Source organism: Prionailurus bengalensis, chromosome A3 (genome assembly GCF_016509475.1).
Source record: "Prionailurus bengalensis isolate Pbe53 chromosome A3, Fcat_Pben_1.1_paternal_pri, whole genome shotgun sequence".
In the NCBI taxonomy this organism is placed as follows: Eukaryota; Metazoa; Chordata; class Mammalia; order Carnivora; family Felidae; genus Prionailurus; species Prionailurus bengalensis.
Window position 1 is genome coordinate 113,969,842 of NC_057354.1, and position 10,354 is coordinate 113,980,195.

Below are 10,354 nucleotides of genomic sequence, written 5' to 3' on the forward strand. Positions count from 1 at the left end.
TTTTTTAATTATTAAAAAAAAAAAAAGATCATACTCTTACACTAATGAGGCTGCCATTGCACAAATCATTTTAGGAATTCCTCTTTGTGAAGAATCTCCAAAAGCCTGTGGCATACCCTATTTAATAATTCAGGGGTACCAAATCTTCATCCATTGATAGTGAATTTTATTTTGGGGAAGAACCATGTCATTTGGATCCAAAGGTCGTGATCAATTTGTCAGTGACCTGGCTGAATTATAAAAACAAGGTACATATAAAAGTCCTTTTTCCAAGTTGCTCAAACTGTTTGTCAATTCACTCCCAAAGTATTATGTGCAATGACCAAATTATTGTGACTAAGACCATAGCCCACCAAAGTGACTTTGAATAACTTATGACTATTTCTTTATAAATTATAAAGGGGCTATCACATACTTATCTATGAAAGAGACAGTGGAAATATTGTTTAGGACTAATTGCCATTAAATTAAAGAAACTGAGGCTCACGAAATGTGTTTTCAAAAATCGTACAGCTGGTAAATGGTAGAACCAAGATTCAAGTTCAGATCCTCAAACCCCTAATCCAGAGATCTTACTATTAAACCAGCAAGGTAGTTATACAGTCTGTGTGTTCCCACTGTCCCCTACCATGCTCATGGCTGATCTTGCTAGTAGATGAAAGCACTCTTTCCTACTGAGCCAGATCCAGCTTTTTGGGGCACCAAACCAATGAATTGGTATTGATACTCAACTTATTTGTCCTTGTCCTTCTGCATTACATACCCTGTTGAAGAGGACAGCACTCATTCGAATGTACAGTTTCTGGTATGTTTGTTTAAAAATTAGCTACATAATATGCCAGTTAATGTCTTTGGCTCTTGGTATTTGTTTCAGGCCTTAAAACCTTATATTTCTCTCTAGAGACCCTTAAGAATTGCACCAGCCCACCAACACAAATGAACAGATCTATGAAAATCTTGTTTCCCCAAGTTGTCTATGTCTCCAGTTGGCTTACTAAAGAGCCACAGTCCGACGTGAAATCAATACCATCTGAAATGAAGCAACTTCCTGGCTTTCGACAATTTTAGGCTGTGTCTATTTCCATGTGTACCCATTTGTTTAAATTAGGTTGTTTTGTTTTTAAATTTGGGCTTAGTAAAGCAATCTGATAGTTTGTTGATGGTCTTAGGCTCAATTAATGCTGATTTGCCTTTTCCAACTGCCAACTAGTTACTGACTTTACGCTTTTAACAAATGAGAGTTTTTCAAAGGGTTCCTGGGGACTCCTGCATCAGAACCATCTGGAGGATTTTTTAGTACCCTAGATATTGTCTGGTGTCTGATGGCATTTCTTTTTTTTTTTTTTTAACGTTTATTTATTTTTGAGACAGAGAGAGACAGAGCATGAACGGGGGAGGGTCAGAGAGAGAGGGAGACACAGAATCTGAAATAGGCTCCAGGCTCTGAGCAGTCAGCACAGAGCCCGACACGGGGCTCGAACTCACAGACGGCGAGATCATGACCTGAACCAAAGTCGGACGCTTAACCGACTGAGCCACCCAGGCGCCCCTCTGATGGCATTTCTTAGGAATATGAATTTTTAACAAGTTCCCTGGATGACTTAAGATTACTTAACAACCACTGCATTGTAGACAATTATGAAAGACTGATGCTCTTTCCAAGGGAAAATTTATATCTACATCTACATCTATATCTGTGTATTTAATTCTTTAAAGCTAGTGAATAGTGAAGAGCTGTGGACACAACGAAGCGTAAAAGAAATAAATTGCTCAGAATACGGGACACAGGGGAAAAAAGCATTGGAGAATTTGAAGATAGGTCAATATAAATGATCCAAAGAGAAGCACAGAGAAATTTTAAAAATATTAAAAACAAAAATATTAGAAACTCAGGGGACTATATCAAATAGTCTTGCATGCATAGAATTGGAGTCCCAGAAAGCAAGGAGAGAGAAAACTGGGCAAAAGAAATATTTGAAGATAAAACAGTCAGGAATTTTCTAAACTGATAAAAGACATGAAACCACATATGCAAGAAACTCACCAAACTGCAAACAGGATGAATAGAAAGAAGATTGCTCCCAGGCACATTACAGTCACTGAAAATCAAAGATAGAAGACAAATTCTTTAAAAATAGCCAGAGGGGAATCCAGGGTGGCAGTGCCGAAGCTGCTGCTCTTACTGTTGCTCCAAAGTGAGCTAAGGACCGAACCCCTCATCATGTTGAAGCCGAGCTGGGCCACTCAGGCCCTCAGGAAGCCTAAGGCCAGCAGCATGATTCAGACTATCATGTGGGCAGCCCAGACCATGTCCAGGTTCCCCGGGAGGCCCCATCCTAAGTGAGCGAGGCATCTTCATCAACCAGTTCTGCAAGAAGTTCAACGAGAAAGCAAAGGGCATCAGGGCACCTGGGTGGCTGAGTCACTTAAAAATCTGACTTAGCTCAGGTCATGATCTCACAGCTTGTGGGTTCAAGCCCCACGCTGGGCTCTGTGCTGACAGCTCGGAGTCTGGAACCTGCTTCAGATTCTGTGTCTCTCTCTCTGCTCCTCCCCCACTCACACTGTGTCTCACTCTCCTTCAAAAATAAACATTAAAAAAAAGAAGAAGAAGAAGACAAAGGACATGAAAGAAGGCATTCCTGGGGCACCTAAGTGGCTTAGTTGGTTGAGCATCGGACTTCGGCTCAGGTCATGATCTCACAGTTTGTGAGTTCAAGCCCTGCATCAGGCTCTGTGCTGTCAGCACAGAGCCAGCTTCAGATATTCTGTCTCCCTCTCTCTCTGCCTCTTCCCTGCTCATGCTCACTCTCTCTCTCTCTTTCTGAAAAACAAACATTAAAAAAAGAAGAAGATATTCCTTTGCCCACCAAGAATTTTGTGAAGCCTGACAGGACATGTGAAATCAAAATTGGATGACTCACTGTTTCCTATTTTCTGAAGGCAGCTGCTGGGATTGAGAAGGGGGGCCTGGCAGACAGGGAAGAAGGTGCCAGGCTTGGTGTATGTGTATGAGATCGCCTGAGTTAAAGCACAGGATGATGCCTTTGCCTTGCAGGATGTGCCCCTGTTGTCTATTGTTCACTGGCTCTTCCCATTCCCTGGGCCTTCGTGTGGCAAAGGACCTCAGTTCAGGAGAGTTGGCAGCTTTCCAGAAGAAGTGGGCCACATTCCTGGCTGCTCAGAAAGCAGCAGATTTTGGCAGCCCAAGTGGAAGCTGCCAAGAAGTGACCCCTGCCCCTCACACTCCAGGATTTTGAAGGAAGAAGCTAGAAAGGAAGCCAGTTGGAAAAGCTGTGCCAAAGGGGAGGAAGGGAGGTAACACTGACCTGATTATTATTTCCCTGACTTTAAATTATATATTTTTACATGTATGGCAATATCAAGGGATCAGGCCTCTGTCACACCCTCTCCCCAAAAAAAGCCAGAGGAGAAAAAGAGACACTTTATTTGGGGGGCGGGGGGAGAATTGGGAGGAGAAACACAGATGACAACTGACTTACACACAGAAATAATAGAATCTGGAAGATAATGGAATACCACTGTTAAAGTGGCAAATGAAAAAAATAACAAAATGATTACAAATAACAAAAAAAGCAAATAATAAATAACAAAAAAAATTTTAATATCAACCTAGAATTATACATCGTATGAAAATATACTTCAGAAAAAGGGAGGAAATAAAGACATTTTCAAACAAACAAGATCTGACAGAATGTATTAACAGATCTTACGTATTATAAATGGGCCATTTTGTTTACATCACTACAGTAACTAGAGATTTTTGTGAATTAAAGGGAAGTTATGCCAGATGGAAGCCTGAATCTACAGGAAGGAATGGGAAGTACTGGAAAAAAGTAAATATGTGGGTAAATAGAAAAGACTATCTTTCATTTTTTGAATCTTTAAAAGATGTTTGAATGTTTAGATAAAAATAATAGCAAGCCTTGTGGGATTTATATGTAAAACACATAAAAAAATGGTGCTAAGGAACGAAGGGGTAAAATGGAATAAAAGTGTTTTAGGGGTATGACTTCATCCATGAAGTGCCATAATATTTATTTAATATAGACAAGGATATATTAAAGTTGCATATTGAGGTCACTAGAGCCACCATTCAAAAAATAATAAAGGCATAGCTAAGAGCTAGTAGAGGGGATAAAATATTATTATAAAAATAATAATCAGTCTAAGAGAAGGCAAGAAAGAAGAAATAAGGAATATGTGAGACAAATAGAAAGATGACTTATCTCTGCTGATGTGAACTTTGATCACCTGGCTGGGGTCGTGTTTGTCAGGTTTCTGCACTGCAAGCTACTCTCTTCTTCCCACATTCCATCCTGGACTCTTTGAAAGGAAGTCATCATATGTACTCCACACTTAAGGGGTAAGGAGTTATGTTCCATCTTCTTGAGTGTGGAGTATCCACACAAATTATTTTGAATTCTTCTGCAGGGAAAATTTGTCTCTTTTCCTCCATTTATTTTTCAATCATTTATTCATATTAGTATGGATTCATAGGTATTTATTTACACTTTAGGTTATAATCTGATACTAAGATTTGTTTTATTGTTAATATTGTTCTAGCTTTGGTCGCTGGGAGCCTTTTCAATTGGTTCCTGGCTCCCTTTAACATACCCCTCACCTTTTTTTGTTTGTTGGTTGGTTTTAGCACTCCCTTATTTTCTGACACTATAGACCCCTCTTCTATATTACCTGCCCAGGGCTAGAAGCCTTCCAAGGAGCCATGGTTCCTTCCATTGGAGAAAGGTTATAGAAACCAAGATCTGGGTGGTGGGTGTGCTTGTTGCTATTGGGTGTTGTTGCTTCTAAGCCCTCTCAGCTGACAGAGCAAGGAAATGTATGTGGCATGCAGTATATTAACCAGTGTATTTATACACAGCTGCAAATTTTCTACATGTAATCTATGTGTGCCTGTATTAAGCTAAACATGAATTCATACTGATGTCTCCAATTCTCATCCAGTATCACATGGATCATTCTAACCTTGCCTCCTTAAAAGCACCTCTTTTAAAATGTCATTTCCTCTTCTGGTCCCTTCCTCCATCTTTCCCCTAAATTATTCCATTTAGAGATGTTTTACCTTATACAGTTGCTCAATAAAGTCACTCTCTAGCCCTGAAAAGTCTGCTTAGACATTTAACATGTGGGAGATCTACACAGCAATACATCCAACGAGTGCTGTGTAAGCTTTTGGCTCTACCATTTCCCTTCTGAGTAAGTCTTTAGAGGTATAATTTAATTGCTCGGTACCTCTAGTTGTCCGACCTATAAAAGGGCATAATATTTGACCTGTTCTCTCAGTAATTTGTTGTGAGGACCAAATATATAATGGGGTAAAAATAACTTCATAAAATAAAAAGCACTGAGAACAGACATAGAATTAGAGTGACTTTGGCCAAGCTCCTAACACCATATCTGACACCATGAGGAAGAAACAGGCACCATCTTATTTAATCCTCAAAATGGGACACCTTTTATCATCCCCATTTTACTAATAAGGAAACTGAAAAAATCAAGAACTTAGTAGTGGTAGTGATAATAAATAGCACTTCCTGAGGACTACTGTTCCAAGTGCTTTACATGTATTAATTCATTCCATCTTAAAAAAAAAATTGTTTATTTATTTATTTTGAGAGAGAGAGTGTGTGCTGGGGGTAGGAGCAGAGAGAGACAGAGAATCCCAAGCGGGCTGCGGACCACCAGAATGGAGCCCGACACAGGGCTTGAATTCATGAACTGAGATTTTGACCTGAGCCAAAATCAAGAGTTGGACAACAACTCAGTTAACCATACAAGCTACCCAGCCATCCCTAATTCATTTAATTTTCACAACAACCTGAGAAAGCAATTTCCTATTAGCCACATTTTACAGAAGAAGAAACTGAGGCCCAGAAAGGATTCCACAGCTAGTAACTTACAGGGTCAACATTCGAACCCAGTTCTTTCTCTCTCTCTCTCTCCCTCTCCCACTTTTTTCCAGGTGTCTCTTAACTAGCAAATGAAAATGCCTCTACCATTGCTCATTCTTTTGACAAAAATTTGAGAACCTACTATGTGCTGTTCATTGGCTTAGGCACTGCTGATCCAGTACTAAATAACACAAAACTCAGGCTCTTGTGATGCTTCTATTACACAAATATAAGGCAATGCTATTGTGTGAACATGGAAAAAATTATGTTTCTACTTAGAGTAGCCTCGTTCGTTTATGGTCACTTTTGAGAAGACATTTTGTCCTCAAGGCTTTATGCCAATAGTATTGTATGGAGCACAGTATGGTTTTTACTTGATTTGCTGTCTTATCTCAGAAGTCAGGAAACGGTGACTGCAGGTGGTGACTGCAGGTGACTCCTCAAGAACTGGAGTTGCTCTATTCACAAATTACACATCTCTTTCTTACTTTTACAGCACCTTTCAGCCTTTTCAACCTCAACTGTCCTCAGTGGCACTGCTTTTAGCACCTCCTCACTGAGAAGAGTTGGTCTCCAGGACTCCCTAATCAATATATACTTGTCCAGGGGTGCCTGGGTGGCTCTGTTGGTTGAGCCTCTGACTCTTGACCTCAGCTCAGGTCATGATCTCATAATGGTGAAATTGGGCTCCACGCTGGGCTTGGAACCTGCTTCCGACTCTTTCCCTCTCCCTCTCCCTCTGCTCCTCCCCCTGCTCACGCATGTGTGTGTGTGTGTGTGTGTGCTGTCTCTCTGTCAAAAAAAATCCATCAGGGGCGCCTGGGTGGCGCAGTCGGTTAAGCATCCGACTTCAGCCAGGTCACGATCTCGCGGTCCGTGAGTTCGAGCCCCGCGTCGGGCTCGGGGCTGATGGCTTGGAGCCTGGAGCCTGTTTCCGATTCTGTGTCTGCCTCTCTCTCTGCCCCTCCCCTGTTCATGCTCTGTCTCTCTCTGTCCCAAAAATAAATAAACGTTGAAAAAAAAAAATTAAAAAAAAATCCATCAATAAAAGAAAAAGAAAAGAACAAGAAGTTTTAAAATATGTATTAATATATTTAACATAATATATAAATATTTAATATATAAATATATATATTTATATATACATATATATTTATCCAGCCAAGCTGGGGCTAAACATAACACAAGACTCTGTTGTGACTGGATGTGATGCTCAGAACTGCTGCTGGATGAAGCCAACACAGAAATGGGGAAATCCAGAAAGCCACAGAGAAGTGGGGCCAGCGCCCCTGTGTACATTCGGTGGAGCTTGCCTAGTTTAGGGCTTGTTATGCAGAGCATGAATCACCTCAGGGCTACACTGTCCTCAGTTGGGTCTGTGGTTACTTGCAGCTAAAAGCATCCTCACCAAGACAGCATCGCAAAGGCCTCTTTGTTATTAAGAACTTGTATGCCTGGGAATCTTCGCTATAAACCACCCCATTTCCCAGAGGTACTAGCCAAGGAATTCTCCCACAAACCAATGAAATTCTCAGTCTTTGTGGTCAAATGCCCTCTGTCTGCCCTCTTCTTTTCCTTAGCTTTATTCCCTTAGACAACTACTCAAAGACACTTGGTACATTGAAATCACTCTAGCATTACCAAAAGCTATGTGATGCTGATTGGAGACACTTGAAGAGAAATAATGCTTTGAACCAAAGCATGTTTCCTAGTGTTATTGAACAACACAAAAATAGGACCTACTTAGCCATATACCCCCACTGTGTTATTCATCGTGTGGCAGCTTTGGTGAGTGCCAAAGTGCTTTTGGGGGCCTCCTGAGCGCGTCTTTCCTTCCCATTCCTTTCCTTGATTGCATTCAAAAGAACTAAAAACAAACAAGGCATTTAATTACTAAGGGTTATTCATTATTTTGTTCAAAGCCTAAAAGCTTGAAAGAGTCAGAACAATTCATTTTCTGAATTCACTCATCACAGTTTCCAAAACTGCCAATGTGAGCCAATCTTTAGTACTTGTGGAGAATGTTCTTTCACGGTAGTGAAAGAGCCGTAGTACCCTTGGACCAGTGTCATGAGATGAGCCTGTAGGCTGGGTCCAACAATTAAGTCTTTTTCAAAAGATGTGCAGATAAGACTGCTTGGGAGTTTGGAAGCAACTTTACTCTAGGAAGGCGGGTCGGTTCCAAATTAGCATAATGTTGAAATTTCCTTTGCCTACAATAGAAAGATGATGTCCCTTGCTTTGTCAATTCCATAAATTGTATTTATTCACTTTTGTCATAGTAGGTCCAGAAAAGTACAGAGAATAATAGAACCAGCAGTTATAAAATAACTATACTGATTTAACAAATGTAATATTTTGCCATATTTGTGTCATATATCAATATAATGATGGGTATCTCTATTTAACCCATGGAATAAATTGTTAAGTTAAACCAACAGTCCCATTTCTATTTCTCTCTTTAAGGAACACTTAAAAATAAACCTTTCACTTCTGAGCCTTTTGCAATCATGATTTCAAAACAGAAGAGACAGGCTCCAGAAAAGACCGTAAATATTTCCAATAGGACTTCAGTGAGCTTTGCTGCTGCCTGGAGGTGGGCTATGGCTGGCAAGGGATTCTGTGTGAACATTAATATAGGACACTGAGGAAAGATAAATGTCCTGTAAGCAGGAGAATGGCTAGATCTGAAGGTCATGAGCTTTAGGGAGATGGAATATCTAAAGTCACTTTTACTTTATTGATTTCCCTTATTTTTTTAAAAAAAATTTTTTTTCAACGTTTATTTATTTTTGGGACAGAGAGAGACAGAGCATGAACGGGGGAGGGGCAGAGAGAGAGGGAGACACAGAATCAGAAACAGGCTCCAGGCTCTGAGCCATCAGCCCAGAGCCTGACGCGGGGCTCGAACTCACGGACCGCGAGATCGTGACCTGGCTGAAGTCGGACGCTTAACCGACTGCGCCACCCAGGCGCCCCTATTGATTTCCTTTAATGCAAACATATTCTGAGACTTCATTTTATAAATGTCTTCATTTAAAATAAAATCAATATGCAATTTGAATTGCAGAAGTTTAGAGACTACGTTCCTATCTGTCCCCCTATTTAGTTAACACACACTGTCACATCTAACCATTATGGGGCTTGAATGACTTTCCTTTCCTCCAAATAAGAACATAATAAAGTTTCCCCTCAGCTCCCATGCCAGCCATATTGTCCTGGAATTTCTTTTTAGAGCGTTTACAGATTTTTGTAGCTTTTCCCTGGTTTACAACCCTCTTAGAATAAAAGCAGAGTTCAAAACAGGGTTAAACACAATATGTTGACAGATACAGACCTTCTTAACAAGAGCTGTCTCAGGAGCAGTCTACATTCGCAGGCAGGAAGAAAACAATCACTTGTTGATCTCACTTTAAAGAAAAATCATGCTTTTTCCCCTCTTAATGTTTAAGCATCATATCTTGGTGAAGCTTTAAAATAAAAAATCAAGTTCTGGAAATAGATAGTCGTGCCAGTTACACAACATTGTGTACATACTTAATGCCACCGTGTCGTACACTTGAATATGATTAAAATGGTAAATGTTATGTATGTTTTACAACAATAACAACTTTGTAAATTAGGAATCATAAAACGTTTAAAGAATAGTTGGATAATAGGTCAAATAAAGTGTAAAAAACTAGCCTTTTTCATGACTTCTGGGCAAACAGAAAGCCTTTCCAAGTTGACAAGATACAAGTTCAGGTAGAGTTTACAAGCATCAGTTGTAGTTCTATTTCTTATACATTCTGTGGATTGAAGTCCATTCACACTTTTAGGTTTCTAAACCAGGAAAAGAGCAGCATATCTTACAATTAAAACTATAAGCAATTCCAAATTCAAAATACAGTTTTATTCGGCTTTTGGACAGCACCCTCTCTGCTGTTTTCTCCTATCTGGACAGCCCCAGTCACAGTCATCCGGTCACCCAAGTTCCTTTGGCATTACTTGACATGTTAAAAATTACAGTTTTAGGGGAGCCTGGGTGGCTCAGTCGGTTAAGCGTCCGACTTCGGCTCAGGTCATGATCTCACAGTTCATGAGTTCAAGCCCCACGTCGGGCTCTGGGCTGACAGCTCAGAGCCTGGAGCCTGCTTCGGATTCTGTGTCTCCCTCTCTCTGTCCCTCCCCTACTCACACTCTGTCTCTCTGTCTCTTAAAAATAAATAAACATGAAAAAAAATTTTAATTACAGTTTTAATCTGTGTTAGGTCATACTTGTTTGCTTTGTTATGTTTCTTCTATGGGCACCTTGTGTAGACCAGTTTACCGTGGAAAAGCCCTAACAAAGCTGTGTATGGATTTTGTTAAACACTTAGCATCTGTTTCCCAAAATCCACTAGTAAAGGACTTGAGAAAGGCAATAAGGTGACCCGGTTCAT

At 40.2% G+C, this 10,354-nt stretch overlaps 1 pseudogene; it reads left to right on the plus strand.

Annotated features, from left to right (window-relative positions):
* Positions 1 to 2,221: 2,221 nt before the first annotated feature.
* On the plus strand, positions 2,222 to 3,231 carry LOC122466914 (annotated as a pseudogene).
* Positions 3,232 to 10,354: the final 7,123 nt, after the last annotated feature.